Here is a 24,331-nt window from a genome sequence, read left to right as displayed (position 1 = left end):
TCTGGACGATTCATCGGGCCATGGAAGCCCCTAACCGCAAGGAAGAATTCCCCTCTCAGCCGTCAAAGGTGGCTTTAAGCCACGGCCGGCCGATCGCTTCCTACGAGGGAAGACACTGCCCACAGGGTTGGTTAGCTCTGAGGAGTATTCAAGAAGGTGTAAAAACTTCTGCTTTTCTCGATCTGTTGTCGGTGTGTATTGTGCCGAAATACACTTTATCTTTGTATGAAGGAGCGTTGCGTAGTATCCACTCTTCGTCGCACCAGTCCACAAGTGTAAAGAGTACGGGAAAATGGTAATTTGCTGTTTACCGAAAATGCATACATTTAGGCTATATTCTAAATCTTCCATGTAAAATACGCTGTTGTGAGCACTTAAGCGCAGAGCCATTTTGGCCTACATAATATCAAAACACACGCGACCGAAAATGTTCTCACTCTTTATCGATCATGTTTCTCTTGGCTTCAATCACACGTACGTGTGAACGCTCTCGAGTGTGAATCAATACACTTCTCTTTATTTGTAAATTCTACACATTTCAAGACGAAGTGTGAGAAGCCAGTAACCCTGCCTGCCCACCATCTCGTCCAGCAACACCTGCTTGTCCCGTCGGACTGAAGATCGTCCGCATAGCCGCTTCGCCCCGCTATTCCGGCGAGATTTCCTGGTCACACAACTGGACAGGGAGTCGCTGTGTCGGCCATTCTACTCCCGTCATCATCAACGGTAGCGGTATGTACTGGTACCATCTTTAAGAACAAGTCCACACTTAACAAATTAACACAAATTTATTACACAGAACAACACGCCACAATTCAAAGGCAAAAATTTTCAAAACGAGCTTAACTGCTTATGTAAACAAAGATTCAAACGTGTGAATTGACGAATAGGATGGCTCTCCACACAAACCAACACCATCAATAGGTGGCGGAAACCTTCACCTACCTATTGGTCGTATTAATTTTGCGTGAAAGAGCTATCAGATTCGTCAAATCGTCGTTTGAGTCTTTGTTTTCAAAAGCAGATAAGTCGTTTAGCCCCAATCTTAACTTGAATTAGGAAAAATAAAATAATATTGCAGGCGTGAAAGTTCCCATGTTGTTGGTTTTGTTTACCGCGAAAACCCTTGATTACCCAGTAGTTAGCCGACCCTGGGATTGCCGGAGAGTCTCTTGTGTCTTGGTCGGACTAGGTACTGATAGATTGTCGATCTAGTTCCACACCTTTCTGCGGGTCTATACTGCCGTGAATCGCAAGTCAGTCCCATCTGTATATGAAGCACCGCCGCCATATGGGACTGACTTACGATCCCACATCAGTATCATCTCGCTATCGTGAATCGAAACTACCATCAGGAATAAACCTTAGCCGTTCTTCCAAGCTCAACAAGGGCACTGCATTCCGCAACCGCTATTCGCTGCGTGCCGCTTCCCTACGGATTGTGGGCATTTTAAAAGATTACGAACATCTTTGCCGTATCGTGGACTACTGTCTCCTTACCGTTCAAGCTTTACCGACCACGATAACTATCGGCGGAACTCGCTGGTACATCATCTATGCCACATTTTCGCCATCTTCTATCGGACAGAGATCGATTTTGGAGCTGAGATCTAACGCTGCAGGTCGGCATCAGAGCAAGAAGCAACAATCCCATCAGGAAGCGCTCATTTGCAACCACCACGTGAACTATCGCCACGTAGCATACCCACTCCAAAAATTGCATTTATTAGCCAAATTTCCTCTTTCCACCTAATACATAAAAATGTTGAATGTATTTGTCAAATCAAGAAATAGATTCTAATAATATTAAAAGCTTGTTATGAGAATATAGTTTCCTCCAGTTTTTCGCATTTTGTGCCTGGTCACGTAACTATAAATAAACAATGTGAAAACTGTTGCTAAGATACGACCACCGTCGGAAAAAGTTGAGCGTCGGAAACAATCCAGCGTCGGAAGCAGTTACTGTCAGATTTATTTATAGCAGCCGTCATTATGGCGAACGTTGAAAGCTGGATTGAAAATTGTACCACTCGTGTTAATTCCTGCTTTTCGTATTACCCCTTCCAAAGCGATGTTGAATAGCAGACACGAAAGACCATCACCTTGCCCATAACCCTCTGCGGGTTTCGAAGGGACTCGAGAATGCCCCTGAAACTCGAACCACGCACATGACATGACAAAGTCGAAAGGTACTTTTTTAATTTGAATTTTGAAAATAGATGGAAAATGCTTCCTCGACATTTTCGGTCTTGTTCGACGTACAGATGGTTTCAAACGGTTAATGTTTTCTTGACCGATGCACTATCGTTTGCAACCATAAACGATGTAGGGCTTTACTGCCCATGGTCTCATAGTTGACGTAACAACCATTCCAAATTTCACCGAATTCGACTTATCACGCGTTAACTACGGTAATTCAACCATTGTAATATCGATACGTGGAGTGTTTCATGCCGCTTTGAAGTGTTTAGAATAGAAGATATTTCAGATTTGCGATATTTGTCCCTAAATCATCTCAAATACATGCGAAAGTGGAATAGTTGATACGTTAACTATGAAATCATGGGCAGTTTAGTACCCAATAACGCCCAAATCGCTCAATTAGTTATCCTAACATCATCATTGACTGGAATGTATAACAGAATAGGAGATATTCCACCAAACAAGATTCATATTAACTTTAAACGGAATGCGATAGTTTTTTCATACTAAGGTCTAAATGACGTAAAAAGCCTAAACCACTAAACAAGCATCAGCGGGTTTTATCACCTTCCAGCTAATCGATCCATGTCATGCTTCATTCAGCTCCTTCGTGTAACGTCTTCCGCATATGATACCTAGATGGTACGCAACACTTATCTCAAGCCATAAAGTGCTCGTTGGCTCTTCACGAGCATTGTTCAAATCTCGTATCTATGGAGGACTATCAGTTTAATAAACGATTGGGAGATTGGAAGTTTGTCTCTCCTTTTTTTTCTAGCGGAGATAAATGTAAACAATGGAAGCGAGACACTCTCTACAATTGAGATCGGTCGTAACCACGTCCTTGCAAATGTTGACTAACAGAAGGGATGGCTAGTTTGGCATCTACTTGAGGAAGATGCAGAGTATTTTCTTTCGTGGCCAGCTGTTTCTCTATGTTGACCACAAAACTATGTAAATCCTCCGTTTGATGTTCAGCCAACAATATTCCATCTGTCACAGCTGTGGTCTCCATTAAAATCTCAGGATGACGCTGGCAGACATAAAATCACGCCATCTGTTCACCTTCGTGTCGTGTTGCAATTAAACCAATAGATAGAGAATCTTTCAAGATCTTCACAGTTGAAATCACGAAAAGAAAACAATATATATTATGTATTCATTTCAAACATCAAATTAATTAGTTTTCAAAGTTTCCTCAAACATTCAATCCTTTATAAAAGTTCATCTAACGTACAAAAGATAAGTGTAAAGTGAATTATTGCATTAAAATCCAATTCAAAAATTACTTCAGGATAAACATATCATCATCATATAAGAATAAAAAAAATAACGGAAACCAGCATGCCTAAAAATATGATTATAAGTTGCCCGTGCCAATTCATCATGCGTGCAATTTCACTGATTCTTGTCAATCACAGGGTAACAACCATAGAATGTGCAGTCAGTACAAGCTAGACTGTCAACGACAAAACAAGTAGCAGAACCAAAATTAATTTGTTTTTTTTTATCGAGAAACAGTCACATGTTTCCAGTTTCTTTACATATTCCCCCAGTTCCAGCCACATTGCTTACTTTGGTTATTGCTATACGACATTTTCGATTTCTTTGAGTATAAAATGAAGATTGTAAAAAGCTAGGGAAGAGAATCAAACTTTTCGACTTGGGCTGTTTTAAAACTTTGCTTAGTACCGCTGAGATTAAAATGGGAAAAGATGTACATCAGTATCAGGGAGGGACGTCTCGTGGGCTTTTGGTGCTCCTGTTCCATCAAGTGATGTTAAACGAAAGTTATTCAAAAAATCCAAGAAGAGGTAACTACGTAACGCAAAAAAAGCCTTTTTCAACATCCCCTTCCCGCTATGTTACACTGTTTGTAGGAAGTATCTGAAAATTTTGTATGGTTCGTCACACTTCTGGAAACCTCCCTCCCCTCTAAGCGTTTCGTAGTTCATGGATATTCCCAATTATATATCCTGGAAGGAACAGTATTTGTGAAATTGTCTGTTTAGTTTCGAGAGCTCTCTCTCTCAGGGTGCAACCTTTCAACTCAAACAAATATTAAATTAACATGATTAATTAATATTAAGTGCCTTAGGGGAAAATGTATTTCACTATTCCATTTACTTCCGCTATATTTACTTTGTATGAACAGATACGTATTTCATTTTCTACTTGAAAACTTCTTCAGTGTTTTGTTATCGATAGTTAGTCGAATGACATCGTACAGATCCCTCTATATGATTATGGATGAGATAATGGAAGAGAATATCTATCAAAATTTTTAAATATAATGTCTTTTGAGCCAGTTCAACAGTGTCTATGGACAATATGATCCTTGTACGGCTGGAGAACTGCTTCAAAAGTTATAAAAAATTTATTTTTATGAACCGGGGATTGAATACTTTCTTACAGGTATTTGATAAAAAAAAAGTTCCGATCCTGTTTCTACGATGAAGCATTGGATAACATGTTCCATGTGAGTCAAAAAAAACTGCTTCGGTAGATTGTGAGCGCCCATAATGACAATAGACATCTAAATAACATAAGAACTGACAACATGATTTTACTCTGACAATAAAATGACGAAGATGACTTTACAATATTACGATGAAGTTAGCATTAGACCTCGTAATTCCCTCCGATGCAATTGAAACAGCTCTTCTTGGGCATGTTCAGTGTACGGCTGGCAAACTGCTTTGCATGGAATTATGCAACGGTAGCGTCAAAGAGGTTCTACCAGAGACGTAAACCCATCTTCAAATTGAAGCTCATGTAATGTTTGGAAACTGATTACCTGTTGAATCTTGTTTGAAGGCGAATCCGATGCTGTTAAGATCACCATAGGCTCATAAATATAGTATTTGGCGTTTTCTTGAAATGAGCTTCAGAATATGTAGTGGTTCAAACAGTAAGTTGAAAATTTTCGATAATTGCTTGATGAATGGTTCTGAACTTTGGCCCGATTTGGCCTTTTGATTCAGTTTCAGAAGCTTTCACTAAATAATCTTCAAAATTTTAGGCGTTTATTATTCATTAAAATCTAATGCGATGCTATTGTTCAAAACTGAGACGTTTCCAAATTTTCAAAGCGACTCAGTTTTTGTAGGCGGGGATGCGAACGTCGATTTGATGAGTCTGATAGCACTTTTACGCGTACCAGAGTCATAAATACGCATTAGAATGCTTCTGTTACCTGTTGATGGCGTTGGTCTGCGTGGAACTGCTGTTGGATTCGTCACAGCGTCATTTGATTTTTTGCCAGCTGAAGTGGATGGGTCGTTTTGAGAATTTGGTATTGACCTAATAAAATTTTAAAACGATCTTTCTCAGCTTCTTTCGTTAGATGGGAATTGGGAGTATTATTCAATCGCTATAAATTGGAAACTGCAAATTTAAATTCTACTTTGGCACATGATCTAACTACTGCACACGATGTTCAAGTGGCCACCATAGGCTAGTCCATTGTCGGTCTGTGTCCTAGTAGGGAAAACGTAGGGACGGGCTCAGGTTTGCCAAACTAAGATACCAGGTAGCTCTAACCGAGCACCAAAAAAAGTAATACCAGGATAATATGGTTCAAAACTATTCACCAACGGCATGTTTCTTAAAGAAATCGAACTTCCAAAACTTCAATAGTCAAACTTTGGTATTAAATAAGATCAGAATCAAGAATTGGCTTCAAACGCAGGGAGCGCTGGTTCTGATGATGCATTTTAACTTGTTTAACAGCTGTGCGATCCCCAACACAAAATGAGCGAGAACAAAGCGAGAATCATCACTTCTTTGTGGGGGCTGGCTATCCAATTCTGTTTTTTCGCACTTGTATACAAGTTTAATAACTTTGTTATTATGGCTTGTTATGATTCGGAACAGTTTTTGCGTTTCTTTTATCGTTGTTTGCTACCTATTGAGAGCGATTTCTGCAAACCCTGATCAGAATCCAAAAATATTAATCGAGATAATTTATTTTAAACTTTACTTTTTAATAATCTGCCTAAAACACATAACTCAAACTGATGTATCTCAATTAACCTTATTTGAATTATCGAAATAAACAAATCAAGCAAAATAACACAAAAAAGACGAAAGGTAACTGCTCCAGGTCTTCATTCCATAGCTCCGATATTCATCCGACGAAAAACAAAGCGATGAAAAGGAAATTAATAAAAAATAAATGTCTTCAGTTGTTTATTGAAGACAAAAATAATTTAAATTATCTTCATTTTTGAAATCAGTCATTGTCTTTCATCTCCCAACAAATAAATATTTTAACGATGGGAACGATTGTTTCTTTATCTTTTTCATGTAAATACCAATGAGCAAGGGAAACTAAAAGACCTTTTCCCACTATTCTCGCCTTTTTCATTGATTACATGATGGGGAAAGTTCAGAATAATAAAAAAATACTCTAGTTTATACCTTTGTAATCACCAAAACCAAGATTCATGAATTATTAAATACAATGACTTGAATACGGCTTCGTTCTGCTTAAAAGCCTTGAGCCTTCAAAGCAAAATACTGTTTTAGACATGCTCTACAATCATATTCGGCGACCTTTAAAATAAATTTGGATTAGATTCGGATTATGTAATGGATTTGGATACAATTTGGATTGGATTTGGATTTGATTTGAATTATATTTGCCGAAATCCCCAATCATTACTTGGATCCTAATCTGACAGCTGGTATAGATTTTTGGGACAAAATAGTGACAAAAGTATGAATCAAAATTTGTCTTTTGCGACCCACCAATATCGTTTGTCGATGAAAATAGAAGGTATGTAAGGTACACTGGGGGAAGTGGAAAAGTGCATATTCGAATTAGTGTAAAACCAGTTTAAATGATTTAAATGCGTTCAATCAAAATGGGCTATCAAAAACAGTCAATTGTGCACCAACTGTGCGCTAATTCATACGATTTTAGTCGCTTGAAATTGATGGAAATAGATTTTAAAATTAGCAGTTGTTTTTCCACTTACTCTAGTGGGATGGGGTAAGTGGAAAAACCATGTTACCTTGACCTTCAATAGTGATAAGTAGTTACATATAACTAAAATCAATACGATAATTGCTCTGAGTATCTTTTGTGGAATAATTTCATACCTTAACGGAATAGATCCTCAAGGAATTCTCGTAATAGCTAGGGGAGGGCTGGTTTTGCCTTCTCGAACACTAAGTGTACGTAAAGTCTATATATTCGCCCCAAAGATTAACTTTTTAAAGGAAAAATGGGACTTACAGGATTATAAACTAATCAACTTAGTTTAACGAATTGAGATGATGTCTGTATGTGCGTATTTGTATGTATGTTTGTGCGCAAAGCACGTACAAAATTATCAGCTATTCTTAAGCACTTGTCCTTAACCCATATGTTCGCAAAAAAATTGCAGTCAACGGTGAAACTTGTTATGAATAAAAATTAATGTGAATTATACAATATATTTACCTATAAGTGCTATTTTTAACTTTCTTATACATTTTTTTCATATGTAAAACATGTGAAAGGCATCAATACCGATAGGTGGATTAATCAGGCATTTTCTCATGTATATGAGTCCAATCACCACTGGAATCACAATGATAACAAAGAAGGAACATATTTAGAAGAACAGCTATCGAAATAAACCCTGGAGGGAAGAAAAAATTGCGTAATTAGAACATTATCCACTTCCCCCGCAGTGTTTGATACCTGGGGTAAGTGTAAAATCTTTGAATTTGCTTTTTTGGTACAAACCACTAACAATTGAATGGGAATAGTTTAATTGTATTAGGGTAAGCAACTTGATTCGGACCCCTACACATTTTGGACCCTCCTGGCGACATTTTTCTGATTTCTGAACTAAAAACAATGCCGCTGCTGTTTCTCCCATTGGCTTCATGAAATTAACATTGTTTATCATCTATTTCACTGGTTTTCCGTGCGAAAAAGCGATAATTTAGATGAAATTTCGAGGAAATTAGTTTGTTCAAAAAGGCGAGCGTTACAATGCGTTACGCTTAAAAGTATACATCACTGAAAATCTAAGAACGTACACAATAAGTTTTTGTCGAAATTGTGAATTTTAAACGCAGGAATCTTCTCATTGATGCATGCCAATAGAAAGATAAGACTTGGCTTCGACTCAATTGACCAACGTAAATCAGAAATTTGACTTTGAAGGAACTAAATTGGGGGTGTCCAAAATGTGTTGCACTGTCCAAAACGAAGAATATTTTCAGAAAATGGCAAATTTCACTGATTTATCAAAACTGAAGCTCATTTCGAATTTCAATTTCATAAATAAGACTTCTATTTTTGAAATGGTGTCATTTCCGCACATATCGAACCTGTATTTCAATAGATATACCCATGTATTGGGATGCACTTCCTTTAGGGGTCCAAAATAGGACAGTTACCCTATAATGGTCACCTGTGATATAAATTCACTTGAAAAAGAACAATTGGTACAAATAAGAACTGATTTTATGAATGCAAAAATCAACTTTTCGCGAAACCAAAAATTACAGTTCAAGTGTTAACCGTGTTAGTGTATGTATTATACCAATTTCAACATACACTGGTGGAAATAAGTATAAAGACAAGCTCGGTTTCCATACAAAATGGCCATATTGGGAAGTCAATATATCGATTCTTAGCGATTCGATTGGGCTGATTTTTTGCCTTGAATGACTTGAATTTTCATTCAATGGTAGTTACATTTATGCATATATTCTGGTTATACGCGTTTCTGTTGGAAATAATTATAAAGACAGTTCCGTTGTATGGAGCTCCATATAAAAAAGTGGTGTCTTTATAATTATTTCCAGATTTTGAGGTCAAAATCAACAGAGATGTATACAATTTACTCAAAAATCGAAAGTTCAAGTTAAAAACAGGTGCCTAGTAAAATTTCAGCCAAATCGAATCGCTACGAATCGAGATATCGATCGTCAATCATGATGAAAATGTATGAAAATCATGCTTGTCTTTATACTTATTTCCGGCGGTATAGTACTAGTTGGAGCATCAAAATATATTCTTGCATAATGTTATGATGTGGTAAAAACTGTAAAATATGTACAATTCCGATTTTTACACTTACCCCCTTTTTCCACTTCCCCCAGTGTACCTTATTTCTAACGCTGCGTCAAATTGCACATTTTGTGCGAGCTTAGTCGATCTTAGTTATTATCCTTCCCATATTTACGTGAACAGCCATTAAGTACTTCGCTGCATTATTCAATTGCCTACTGATGACGCTTTTATTGCAATGTTTTTGAACTAAACTCCTTTCAATATTTAACGTATCAGTTATACACGTAGTTATCAACCCATTTATATGCAGGTGATGTACAAGAGATATCAACTGGTCAAATATAGCCACTCGTGCTGAAGTTTTTTTTTTTTTTATTCTTTTTTTTTTTATTATGCTGAAGGTTCATTCGAGTGACACACATTTCCTACATTTTGTTTGTATCAGTATAATTCAACGATTGTTTTCTTCGGTTTCTTTGCAGCTTACTGGGGTCGTGATCCCTCGGCGATGGCCGCAGCTGCAGCATCGAATCCCCTGTTCGGGTCCCAGTTCGCGATGCCTGGAGGCCTCGGAGGTCTGATGCCAAATGCGGCGGCGGCTGCGGCAGCCGCTTCCGGTGCCGGTTCGGACCGGTACCAAATGTCGCACTCGCACCCCAACACGATGGCCGTGGCCGCGTCGCAGGCAGCCTCCCTGGCCGGTTTGCATTCCAGTGAGTATTCAATCTGACAGTTATAGAATAAGTAAATACAAAGGAAACCACCTTTAGTCTGTAGAGGAATTATTATAGGTGCACGAGCTTGAACATTGGATCTTTCGAAAAATGATAACGACTTAATTTTTAATATTTGCTCAACCTATTTGTAAAACGGTATTAGGAAAAGCTATATTTAAGCATTATCGCATTCCACTTAATGGCTTGATTTTTTTGTCAATCCAGTGTGCGTAAACTAACTAAAAATCAAGTCATTCGGTTTGATATACAGCTGAGTAACAAAAGTCGAGCCCGGCAATATGCTCAAATAGATCATCTACACACAAATGCAATCTATTGAAAACTGTTGACCTGCTTAGACTTACCTGGATGCTATGTAAACTTCAATGATATCGAATGTATAGAGTTGTGTGGCAACCAATCATCATGCGCCATTAACTCATACACTAAATGCCAATCGATTTCCACATCAGAAGCAACGTCGTGCTTTGTTTGGCTCTCGCTCATTTTATTTAAAGCCGATAATATGTGGTAGCGAAACGAATGCATAAACACAACGCCAACCGCAATTTTACGCAGTCCAGTCATCAGCGAAGCACGAATCGAATTAAAGTCAGTTTTCCAAGGTGTTAAATAAAAAATCACGTCCAGTGGTTCGGAAGCTAAATAGACTGCTGGTGGAAGATTATCACACCTATTTTTTTCCGCAAAGCTCGCTCGTGACTCATGATGGGGAGACGTGGAAGCGCATCGATTGTACGTACCGATGTTGGAGGATAGGTGAATCACTCACACGAGCAGCCATCCGACTCGGAACGGTCCCAATTATTTTCAGAAACTGAATCGATTAACCTTTTGGCTTCATTCCTCGTGTAAAGTGAGAGCGAAGCCTTTTGTTATCACATTGGTTTATTGGTTTGTGCAAAGATAATGAAGCCATATTTCACTTTCATACTAAGAAGGCTTGGAATACGTGCACGTGATCCAAATGTTTGAAGCAAATGAATATGATATTATAAGCAAAACAATGTTAAATGGAATCCTGATGTGATAGTCTCTTATTTTAATGATGTCATATAAACATAACAATAGAAAATCTAGTTGATTACTAATAAATGTGATTATTGAATTAAACAGCATAGTGTATCTTCGCCAATTGCGAAAAAGGCATTACGACTAAATTGAATAAAGTTAGTTTGAAAATGGACCAGAAACGGTTATAGCGTTTTGCTGTGACTTGGTGGTATACATATGTACACCGGTGAAACCAATCTTGTCAACTTTTTACCACGATTATAACCCAACAATGTTGTATCATGTTCCATATTGACCTGTTTCATGGCTCAAATGATCCGTGTTGAATTATTCCACCTAATTTCCTCAAGAGCAACAGTTAACCAACTGATTCATCGTCAACTGTTGCACTTTCCCAACAAAAATTTGACCAACTTAACCACCGCAATCACTTCCCATATCGGTTACAGATAACAAAACGATTGGAATGGGGGGAAAGAGGGGCCCCGTGCATGCTGTGCTCACCCCACCATCACCGAGCACGAAACATTTATGTTATAAACATATTAAAGCTGACGTACTGTTTCGCTAAATTTGCGCACCACGAAACACCAAATTGTGGCAAAACGGGGCGGGTCGGATGACTCCCTCCGTACCTATCCCACGTTGCAGTTAGTGAAAGTGTGTATGTACTACTAGGGAGGGCCCCCGTGCAGTCTGTGGGAATTCGGTAAACGTTTCCATGTTTCCAGGCGATTGTATTTACTGACCCACCGCCCGCCAATTGGCGCACTGGTCCATCAAGGGGGGTATGGGGGGTAGTGGAATTTATAAAATTCCCACGCGCATTATTGAAATTGATCATTGTGTTAGTTATTTGTGTGTAAAATTCAGTCTTAATTGATTGGCCGTCTTATAGGGGAAGTCCCTTCCTACTTCTCATCAAAAGAAGTTAGAAAAAGTTATCACTCACCTTGAATCACCAGGAAAACCGATATTTTTAGCTTTTTCTTACAACAAAGTTGTGCCAGAAAGCTATAATTTCACTAGAAAAGTAAAATTTTGATTCGAGGCTCGGAGACCCACAGTGTTATATACCAATCGATTCAGCTCGAAAACTGAGCACATGTCTGTGTGTGTGTATTAAGGTGGCTCAAAAAACACCTTTTCAAATTTGTGATGGGCCGCCCTCTTCTTCTTCTTCTTCTTCTTCTTCTTCTTCTTCTTCTTCTTCTTCTTCCTATTGGCATTACATCCCCACACTGGGACAGAGCCGCCTTATAGCTTAATGTTCATTCAGCACTTCCACAGTTATTAACTGCGAGGTTTGTAAGCCAAGTTACCATTTTGCGTTCGTATATCATGAGGCTAACACGATGATACTTTTATGCCCAGGAAAGTCGAGACAATTTCCATTCCGAAAATTGCCTAGACCGGCACCGGGAATCGAACCCACCCACCTTCAGAATGGTGTTGCTTTGTAGCCGTGCGTCTTGCCGCCTTTTTATTCGGTTCTATTTGATGCCCTGATGCTCTGGACAAAATTTCAGCCAAATCGGTCAACGTTTTGGCGATGCTAAACTCGTTGGAAGTTTATATGGAAAAATGTATGCAGAAACATCGAAAACCAGTGATTTGTAGCAGGTCGGCACAATTTACAATAAAGAACTATGATATTCATTCAGTTCTTGTAGAATAGATACAGAATGTTGTGCTGAAAACCGCGAGAAGATTAGAGTTTATTAGGCAAAGAGCATCAAATAGAATCGAATAAATTGAAAAAAGTTTTTTCCATACTAATTCGAGCCACCTTAGTGTGTATGTGTGTAGCTCATGAATATACTTTTGTTTATTTTTGTTAAATATTTTGGCTGTGCATATGCACAGCACATGTTTTGAAATGGACAAATTGATATGAAATTTGCAAAAAAGAATCCACTCGCCTTGGAGGGATCCATTATTTATTATTTATTCACACTAAGGCCGAAGTGGCCTGTGCGGTATATAAGAGTCTTCTCCATTCGGCTCGGTCCATGGCTTCACGTCGCCAACCACGCAGTCTACGGAGGGTCCGCAAGTCATCTTCCACCTGATCGCTGCGCACCTCGCCTTCTTGTGCCCGTCGGATCGTTGTCGAGAATCATTTTCACCGTATTCTCTCTACAACGTTCTGGCTATGTGCCCGGCCCATCGAAGTCGTTCGATTTCCCCGAAGTAAACGATGGATGGTTCTCCTAACAACTAATAATGCAACTCGTGGTTCTTTCGCCTTCTCCACGTATCGTCCGCCAACTGCACTTCACCATAGATGGCTCGCAGCACTTTCCTTTCGAAAACTCCGAGTGCGCGTTGGTCTTCCACGAGCATCGTCCAGGTGTCGTGTCCGTAGAGGACTACTGGTCTAATGAGCGTTTTGTAGATTGTCAGTTTGGTACGGCGGCGAACTCTATTCGATCGGAGCGTCTTGCGGAGTCCAAAGTATGTACGATTTACAGCCACTATGCGTCTCCGAGGGACTTGGAGGGACCCAAATGAGTGCTATAATGGATTTTATGCAACTCATTTCAGTTGCCTAATGGTCATTAAAGCACCCATTTCGTTGGTATGGAAAGTAGGCCGTTTTATCACTCAAAGAAGAACTGTAAACCAGGTATTATGATCAGGAATTGCAAAAAAATAGTTGTATAGTCGAAGCCTTCATTCATTCCCACCATGCTTTACATTTGGCAACGAGAGCAACCAAATCCAGAATAAATCTTGTCAAGCCACCGGAATTAAATGTTGGAGATTCCTGTCCGTTGTAATGAAGAGGAAATCTGCGGTTTTACTGAATTGTTTTACCAAATTGTTAAAAATTTAACGCTTTCAGCGCTACCTGAAAAAAAGAAGTTTTCGGAGCTGTGTGATTTGTTGAAACAGCGGTTTACCCCGACACTGGCGAAGATTTTCCTATACAAAAGTTATATCTGTCGCAATTGTGACAACAAGGACCATTTGTCGAAAGTTTGTCCATCGAATGAAAAGAGCAATTAAGAAAGAAGCGTGGTTCGAAAGGGAATCATTTGCGAATCTACAAACTCGATACTCTTCCACCGGTGGAAATGCAAGTTTTGTGAATAAAATCCCGGTCAATAAGAAAATTATTTTGAGCTTTTTAGTGGAATGTTTTCACCTGTCATAAGACGAGTTTATACAATCCCATTGAATTCCACCACTTAATTGTATCTTGACAGATACGTATTTCGACTTCAAAAGTAAGGCCGTCTTCAGTGTCTCGTACTTGACTCGACTAAGTAGTCGAGTCAAGTACGAGACACTGAAGACGGCCTTACTTTTGAGGTCGAAATACGTATCTGTCAAGATACAATTAAGTGGTGGAATTCAATGGGATTGTATAACTGTCTTATGACAGGTGATCCCGGTCAATTTTAAAGTCGATACCGGAAGTCCCGTGAACGCTATTTCCAAGGGAATGTATGATCGATCTACTGATGAATTTCTATGTTAGGTACATTGGTTCTGGTTTCGGTGTTTTTATGACGTTTAAAGCAATTATGAAGTACAAAGAACATGAATCCTTGGAAGAAGTATTTGTTTTTGAAGGATCCCGCCAACCCTTATTCGGAGGTCAAACAATGAGGAATTGGAGCCTGAAAATCGATTTTCACTTCTTATCAACAGACGAAAACGTTTGTAAGAAGTTATTGAATCCTATGTGAATAAAAAACATACATCGGTATTTGATGGTGAGTTAGGCCGATTCAAGCACGACAAAATCCATTTGACTTTGAAGGAGGACGTTGTTCCAAAATTTTGTAAACCAAGAAAAATTCCGTTGGCGTTTAAAGAAAAAGTTGAAACAGAACTAAACAGACTGGAGAATCCGTTTCTATTGGATGACCGCCACCCGTGTCCTGTTATAGAATATATTTTTGCTGCACTCCAAGGAGGAAGATATTTTGCGAAATTAGATTTGAAAAACGCTTATTACCAGCTCAAAGTTGATGATGCAACGAAAAGGATTTTAGCGTAGAGCACCCATCGTACCAGCATGTTCCATTTTTCAAGGCACGTTAGAACGAGTTCTTCAGGGTTGTCGTGGTAACGTTATTTGCCTAGATGACGTCCTGGTTGCTAGAGCGACAGTGCACGACTTTCTGGAGCATCTGGATAAAGTTTTAAACCGTTTGAAGGAAGCAGGGCTCCTGTTGAACAAAAAAAATGCGAATTTTTCTAACGATTGGTAACATACCCAGGACATGTTATTGATAGATTACACAGCGATCCAGAAAATGTGAGAGCCATATTAGATATGAAGCCACCAGCTGATGTCAAGGACGTTCGAGCGTTTGTTGGACTGGCAAATTACTATGCGAAGTTTTGTCCAAGATTGGCGTAGTGTTTGAATCCCCTGTATGAATTGTTTAAGAACGGTGTGAAATTTTCCTGGGCCAACAATCAACAAAAGTGATTTTAGAAAGCGAAGAAGTTTATTTCCGAAGATACCGTTTTGGTCCACTATAATCCCAACCTTTCTGTTAGGTTATACTGTGACGCATCTGGGGATGAAACGATACCACTGAGGTATCGATACTTTTACTTTAAAGTAGTATCGTATAAAAGTATCGATACCACTAAATATCGAATTAAAAGTATCGATACCTACTCGTATCATATGAGTACTCATGCATTTGAAGTAAAATTCCAAAACGATTGTTTTGTCACTGTCAAGTAGTTATTCAATTTTTATTTTGAAAGAAATACTGCAGAATTAGGCACATTTCATTACTATTTGATCTTCGATACTTTCTTACCTTGGGAGTGTATTAAAAGCTGTTGAACTTTATTTCGCGTAAAACATTCAATATATAAACCATCTTTTGATCATTAAATATATTTCTCGATGTATTTAATTCATGTTCCTAAAGATGCGAATCTCTCTGATGCTTCTACAATGGGACTTTTGCTACACAGTTGCAAATATCAGTGCAAAGCCGTGATTACCCGACATGTTTGAGCCATTTACTATCGAGTTTGAGAAACTTTTAAACCGATATAGCATTGAGTAAAGCGACCAATTATTTCTTGGATCAATCCGGCACACTTCATGCATTATTTATTTTGATAGCTTTATTTTTGAGTTATTTTTTTTTGAGTTATTATTTTACATAGTATTATTAATTTATAAATAATTTATTAAAATTTTAATCGAATCTTTTCAAAAGAATGTTGTATCCTATCAACCTTCAACACCCAGTATAATGCCAACTACTCAACTTGATCTCGTGGCCGTACGAATTACGGCGTCGGGCGGCTGAGCGTATGGTAGAGTACGTATATGCATTTGCTAACAAGACTATTTCGAAGACACCAAGTTTCTACTACAGTTTATCAGACTTAATACACTTCAAATCAAGTACTCAATTGATTCAAGTACTTCAATTCGATACTTACTTGGTATCGGGTATCAAAGTATCGATTCCAAAAGTACTTGGTATCGAATCAAAGTATCGAGAATTTACTCGTATTTACTAGTATCGATTCATCCCTAGACGCATCTAACAAAGAAATTGGAGCCCAATTTCCCAGATAGATCTGAACGCCCGATTTTATTTGCGTCTCGGATTTTAAAAAACATGAGGCTGGGTATTCCATCATTGATCGAGAAGCATTGGTGATCTATTATGGCATCAACAAGTTTAGCAAATAGCTGTTTGGCCGTTACTTTGAAGGTCATGACCGACCATAAGCCGTTAACTGGGTTGTTCAATCCGAAGGGTATCCGAACCATAGCGGCTGGACGGTTACAACGATGGGCGACATTCCGGGCGAACTGCGATTATGAGATCCGTTATGTGAAGGGTGTGCACAATTTATTTATTTATTATCAGACTAAGGCCTGTGACCTGTGCTGCACATAAAAGTCTTCTCCATTCAGCTCGGTCCGTGGCTACACGTCGCCAACCACGCAGTCTGCGGAGGGTCCGCAAATCGTCCTTCACCTGATCGATCCATCTTGCTCGCTGTGCACCTCGCCTTCTTGTTCCCGTCGGATCATTTTCGAGACCCATTTTCACCGGATTACTGTCCGACATTCTGGCTACGTGCCCGGCCCACCGCAGTCGTCTGATTTTCGCGGTGTAAACTATGGATGGTTCTCCCAACAGCTGATGCAACTCGTGGTTCATTCGCCTCCTCCACGTACCGTCCGCCATCTGCACCCCACCATAGATGGTGCGCAGTATTTTCTTTCGAAAACTTCCAGTGCGCGTTGGTCCTCTATGAGTATCGTCCAGGTCTCGTGTCCGTAGAGGACTACCGGTCTAATAGGCGTTTTGTAGATGGTCACGCCTACAAACTCTATTCGATTGAAGCGCTTTGCGGAGTACAAAGTACGTACGATTTCCTGCCATGATGCGTATCCGAATTTATCTGCTGGTATCCTTATCGGAGGTTACCAGTGAGCCCAAGTACACGAGTTCTTCTACCACCTGGATTTCGTCCCCACCAATGCAAACTCGCGGTGGGTGGCCTACGTTGTCCTCTCTTGAGCCTCTTTCTATCATGAACTTCGTCATCGACGTGTTGATGACTAGTTCAATCCGTTTAGCATCGCTTTTCAATCTGATGTATGTAGGCTTCCTCATCATCTCAAAATTACATGCCATAATATCAATGTCGTCGGCGAAACCAAATAACTGGACGGATTTTGTGGAAATCGTGTCCACTCGTGTCTATCCCGGCCCTTCGTATTACTGCGCGATGTTGAATAGCAGACACGAAAGACCATCACGTTGCCGTAACCTCCTGCTTGTTTCGATGGGACTCGAGAATGCCCCTGAAACTCGAACTACGCACATCACTCGAACCATCGTCGCCTTGATCAACCGTATCAGTTTATCCGGAAATCCGTTTTCGTGCATTCGATGCCATAGCTGGTCCCGATCGATTGTATCATATGCGGCTTTGAAGTCGATAAATAGATGATGTGTGGGCACGTTGTTTTCGGCATTTCTGCAATACTTGACGAATGGCGAACACCTGGTTTGTGGTAGAGCGTTCGCCCATCAAACCCGCCTGGTACTGCCCCATGAACTCCCTTGCAATTGGTGCTAGTCGACGGCATAAAATTTGGGAGAGTACCTTGTAAGCGGCGTTCAGCAATGTGATTGCGCGGTAGTTGCTACAATCAAGCTTATCGCCCTTTTTGTAGATGGGACAGAACCTCATCCTCCCAAACCTTGGTAATCACCCAGTGCAGCGCTCTAGCCAGTGCCTCACCACCGTATTTAAATAGCTCTCCTGGTAGTTGGTCAACCCCAGGGGCTTTGTTGTTCTTTAGCCGGCCAATCTTCTCCAGGATTTCCTGGTGATTCGGAGCTGGAAGTCGTATGTCCTGCGTGCGTGCTCCTGGCTTCATTATTATACCGCCACCGTTGTCTGCCACATCGCCGTTCAGGTGCTCTTCGTAGTGCTGCCGCCACCTTTGGATCACCTCAAGCTCGTTCGTAAGAAGGTTCCCGTTTATGTCCTTACACATATCGGGCTGTGGCACGTGGCCCTTACGTGAACGGTTTAACTTCTCTTACCCAAGTAACATTTTAAGTTTTATAACGGTCATGAAAACCATTATTTGCTCTTCATGACTTTTATAAAACCAGCATAAAACCAAAATGTTTCTGGGGTAGAACTCTCGTGCGTTAATAGCGCGGTACAGTTGCTCTTCACGGTCTCGATCTTTTTGCTGGCACCGGAAAATCGAGTTTTGTCTGTTCCGCTCCCGTTTGTATCGTGCCTCGTTTGCCCTCGTGCGGTGTTGCAGCAATCTCGCCCGTGCTGTATTCTTCTCCTCCACTAACTGCTCACATTCGCCGTTTTTCTGATTCGGGGCACCGTGCCTAGTGCAGCGGATGCGGTGCTAACAATGGCGGATCGAATATCCCTCCAGTCATCTTCAAGAGACCCTGTGCCTAGCTGCTCTTCCGTTGGGAGTGCCACTACCGCCTTGTAGCCGTCCAATGTTTAGCCGCGGCGGACGACTCCGACGCGTGTTGTACACCGTCGAGAGTTTTGAGCGCAGACATACTGACACAAGGTAGTGGTCGGATTCAATATTCGCACTGCGGTAAGTGCGTACGTTCGTGATGTCGGAGAAGAATTTACCGTCGTTTAGAACGTGGTCGATTTGGTTTTCCGTTTCTTGACTATGTGATAGCATAGATACCAGGTGGCCTTGCGGATATTCTTGCGGGGGAAGAAAGTGCTTCGGATTATCATTCCGCGGGAGGCTGCAAAGTTTATACATCGCTGGCCGTTGTTGTTCGATACGGTATGCAGACTATCCGGTCCGCTGACCGGTCTATATATTTCCTCTCTTCCGCCCTGAGCGTTCATGTCGCTGATGACGATTTTGACGTCCCACAGTGGGCATCCATCATATGTCTGCTCCAGCTGTGCATATAACGCTTCTTTCTCGTCGTCGGGTCTCCCTTCGTGTGGGCAGTGCACGTTGATGACGCTATAGTTGAAGAAACGGCCTTTTATCCTCAGCTTGCACATCCTTGCGTTGATTGGCTGCCACCCAATCACGCGTTGGCGCATTTTGCCCAGCACTATGAAGCCGTTTTCCAGCTCGTTGGTGGTGCCACAGCTTTGGTAGAAGGTAGCCGCCCGATGCCCGCTTTTCCACACTAGCGCTACCACTTTGAAGTTGCGAAGATGTAATTCATCGTAGATTATCCAGTCGCAACCTGCGAAGCCTAGCGACTTGCAGTTCCATGTTCCAAGCTTCTAATCGTGATCGGCTAGGTCGTTCCCGATTGTATCGAATCGTATTATCTTCTATGTCGTTCGAAATGGTTGTTTTTAGGGGAAGGAGGGGCAATATACCCTAGCTAAGCATAGACTGCTTTTATGCCTTATCAATAACGATTCAATTCATGGATGTTTCTACCTCACGCAATAGTAAAACAATATAGCTAGCTGATGCCATATCAAAATTAGAAAAAAAATCTCAATAATATTGATAATATTCACATTTAAAAAAAATGGTGATATCTAGTTGCCGGAAAATTCATGAGGCAAAACGCCTTTTAGCAGGCAGCTCTTAGGGAACAACGTACCATGCGTCGGCACATCAGCATTCTGGTATGGACAGTGCGTGGAGACGCGAGTACATTGTAGGATAGTTCCACTAGGGCGTTTTGCCTCGCTGAAATGTTAGATGTTTCATCAAAATGTGGAAAATTTCAGTTTTTCCTACATTCCCATCTATAATTTTGACACTTTTCTCGCCTAACCTACATAATTTCAAGTGTAGTTTTATTGAGGCTATCTCAAACATGGTAAATATAAGTGAATACCCGAAAGTCGTTTTGCCCCGGGGGGGCGTTTTGGGGCCTCTTCCCCTAAAGGCGGCTTATTGGGCCTGCGCAAACCTCCTGTCTCGTCGGAGGGCCGTTGTGTCAGGTTTTTTTAGTGTCCCACCTAACACCAGGACTTGGGCTGTGCACAATGTCCCTGTTGATTTTCTTTCAAAATTTCCGTTACGCCTTGAAGACGACGAGAATAATGAAGATGCCGTAAGCTTCCTGAATTTCATTGTAGTTGAAACACATTCTTTGGTGGAACGGAAGCAGATTGTTGTAAAAAGCCGAAGAGACAAGCTTATCGCACAGTTTATAACGACTAAAGAAGTGCGCGGGCGATAAAATATTGCAACAGCTTTTATCGAAAGTGTAGGTAGGTGCGAAAGCAACAAAGCTTTTTATTGAAATATGTCATGCACCGTAGTTGAACTCCATTATTTAAACTCCCAGACAGCAATGTATCGGACATGACACACATAACTGTAACAAAACGCAGCCTCTAAATCCCTGAAGAAACGTCGGATAGTTGACGCAAAACCCGTTTTAGCTTATGTCATCAATGATCAATCACAGTCGAAAGCAGCAATCAATGTTACACAACGGTCGATATTCCAAACGTCCTTTCCTATAAATCAATAAAATATCATCTTCAAGGTGAACATATTTTTTCCTCCCAATTTCCCGGCGTGGCCCATCGTGCATTGGCTGTGAGAATAGGTCATTGCTCTCACCGACAGTGTGGGAGGTCGAATAACAAAATCGCTCAAAAAGGTCTCTTTTAATTTTTGCCTTCCGTTACGTTCAATCTGTTCTACAAGCATTCTAAGCCGTAGAACCAGTGACCTATTCTCATCCTCATTTGACCCATTGTTACCTCCGACGACGGTACCATTATCAGGATGTCTTATTTCCTTGTCTTGTCTTGCAAAATGCTGAAGTTTGAATCACATATTGCCATAGTTTGTGATATTTAGAAAATTGTTGATTTTGGTGCCTCCGGAGACTTCCCTAAAAGCTTCGAAACTGTCTCCAGATTGGCCAATATCCACAGAATCATCAGAAAAATTATTTAAGCTCTTTTAGTGGAATGTCTTCAACTGTCTAAGACGAGTTTAGTACTTTCCATTTAATTCCACTACGTAGTAGAATTGTGTCTGTCGTTTTCTTACAAAGCATATAAATAAGATCATTGGTAGAAATCTTACATGGGGGGAGGGTATGTCAAAAAAACCAGAAAAATTGCTTGGTGTACGACCCCTCAGCGTGCATTCTGAATTCTGGGATCCATACGAGCAGAAAGTGATAAAACCAGGCCAATACGACAAAAAATGACGAAATGGCAGCAATCTGATTATTTCCTTCACTTAAGCCGATACGAGATCATTGTGACGTACTCTACCTATGGTCGCTTACCAGTCCCATCTTTATTGACTTTTCTAATCATATGGGACAAATATGCGATTGTGGGCAGTATAGGAAAATACTCAAATTCTGTTTCTCAAATTTTGTTGTGCATATACACCTGTGTTCAGAATAATAGCAACGGAAGTCGTTTTTCATACAAAATGGTCATCTTTGACCAGCTGTAACTTTGTACTCCGATGACCGATTTAGCTGAAATTTTGGCAGTGAACTACAAATATGTTGAAATTTACACATACTTAGTATCATTTTTTTTCGAATGACGCGTTCAAAAATTATGCACTAGGTCAAATTGTTCAAAAAAATAGCAGTTTTTGTTTTGGAAATATCAGGAAAACAATTAATTGGAATGTTATCAATTTGAATTCAGGTGCTGCGAGACACTAAGTTTATAATTTAAAAATACAAATTGTGGAATATGACATTTGAATTGGCCAATATATCAAAAATAAAAACTGTTATTTTTTTGAACAATTTGACCATATTTGTAGTTCACTGCCAAAATTTCAGCTCAATCGGTCATCGGAGTACACAGTTACAGCTTGTCAAAGTTAACCATTTTGTATGAAAAACGGCTTCCGCTGCTATTATTCTGAACACAGGTGTATGTCCACTAGCAGATTTTCATTTTTTTCAAAGAATTCTGGAACATTTTACCATGAAGTTTTAAATAAATTCCAATAGGTATATGTTATTTTGAAATTTTCATTAGCCGTTGTTGTTGATGGAACGTTTAAAACATAAAATTTTGGTGGTAGTTGATATATACGTTTGAAAAAAAAAACAAACAATGCTGCAAGCTGATTGATTTCATAGACTGAGGAGTTAAAGCAAATTAAACTACCCCAAGTCGTGGGTTACCTACAAATGGCCAGCGTGTGCCACCAAGGAGGTCAACAGCGCGATCCACTTCTTCTCTGTTCTGCGATCTACGGTGACGTCGAGCGGTCTCATGTTATCGACGCCGACATAGTTGAACGCACATAGATTCGGCGTGATTCGTTGTACTGGCAGCAGGGCCATTCTCGGAGTTTAGTCATATGTGGGACAACAATGGCGCATCTTGCACAATACGCTAGATGCTGCCACATTACGGATAATTGGATCTAAGCGCGGTCATCCGGAAGAATATTAACTAGGAAAGTCGAACGGTAGAAACTTGTACAGGGGACTTTTTCACGAGTGCCGTCCACTGGATTGTTGAATGATCGTTGTTCCCCGACAGCTTCTTTAGTTCATCGATAAAACTCTCCGATAGCGCCACCTTCAGCATGCATCGCTCTGCTGCTGCTGTGGTAATTGAACCGATGCAATCACATTTCGTTGCGTAGCTTCTCTATCGGTAACTTTCCTCTTTTTCGCCTTCAGTCCGAATAGATTTGGAAAATACAAGCCATCGTTCGGACCAGGAGCATCGCTTCTGAGAAGCAGTTTGCGTCCACAAGTGTAAAAAAATAGAATCACCGTCTTCCAGAATCACCGACCAGAGGTCGTAAAGACTGAACACTCAACACCTAGCATTAGATAACGGACAGGACATTTATATAACACCCAATGGAGGGGAGGGGGAATTTTTCGAATCATAGAAAGTTGTCTTCTTATCGGGGCGTGAATCGAACCCACACTCCATAGCACATGCATCTATACGATTGACGTCGCTAACGAAGCCCACTGTGGTGCAAGTGCAACAGACGAACGAGGTTCGTCATTAGGGTCGGGGAATCCGATTCCATTGTTTCCTATACAAAACGAGCCTGCACTGGCGGTGCATTCGAAAGTTATGTCCAAAATAATTTCAAAACATTGAGAGGGAAAATCACAAATGCGAATAATTGGACATGTTTACCTATCAGTGCTAATTTTTACTGGTATTATAGGTTAACTGGAACTTATTATAAGTTAGCAGTAACTAGAAATTAGCACTAGGCGGATTTATCAGATTTTTTATAACAGCTACTGTAAATGTAAAGATTAATTTATTAGGGCCTGTTTCATGCATCTTACCTTTACAAATATACCTAAATCGCACTGTGAATCTATAACACCGTTGCTGATAAGCACTTCCCGCTAAACTGATAAAACTGAATGACCTCGACCTAAATCCGGAAATGGGTTAGCCAGCATTCCAACCGTTTCATCCATTCCTGGCTTCACAGCAAACCTCAGACTTCATTAGTCTGGGAGCTAAATATTAACAGTCTTAACATTGTTGTCATAAAATTAGAACCCAGGTACGTTAAGTTCGAACTGATTAAAAAAAATCCGTGCGAGTCAATGCTAGGCCACTTATAAAGGGAATCACCAAGATTAATTAGTTTTAATTAGTATGTAGTTGTAATTTTGCTGTGAAGAGATTGTTGACACTTCAGAACTATTTATTTATATAATGGCAGGGGTTCAAAAACGCTCAAGTATCTTTCCTGTCTGACCATTAAATATTTCTCATATTCATTATAGAACATTGTCACCGATATCACGCTGACTAGATAAATATTCAACATTGGAACAAAGAGTGTAGCGAAAGTGTTATTCGTAATCAGGTCATTGACTTCAAGTTCATATCTTATTAGTTCACTTTCCTTTTCACCCGA

At 40.2% G+C, this 24,331-nt stretch overlaps 1 pseudogene; it reads left to right on the top strand.

Annotated features, from left to right (window-relative positions):
• LOC134210310 (uncharacterized) overlaps positions 1-24,331 on the top strand; it is a 204,800-nt pseudogene that overhangs the window by 135,197 nt on the left and 45,272 nt on the right.

The sequence above is a fragment of the Armigeres subalbatus genome, chromosome 2 (genome assembly GCF_024139115.2).
Source record: "Armigeres subalbatus isolate Guangzhou_Male chromosome 2, GZ_Asu_2, whole genome shotgun sequence".
Lineage (NCBI taxonomy): Eukaryota > Metazoa > Arthropoda > Insecta > Diptera > Culicidae > Armigeres > Armigeres subalbatus.
This window is presented reverse-complemented; position numbering and strand designations above follow the sequence as displayed.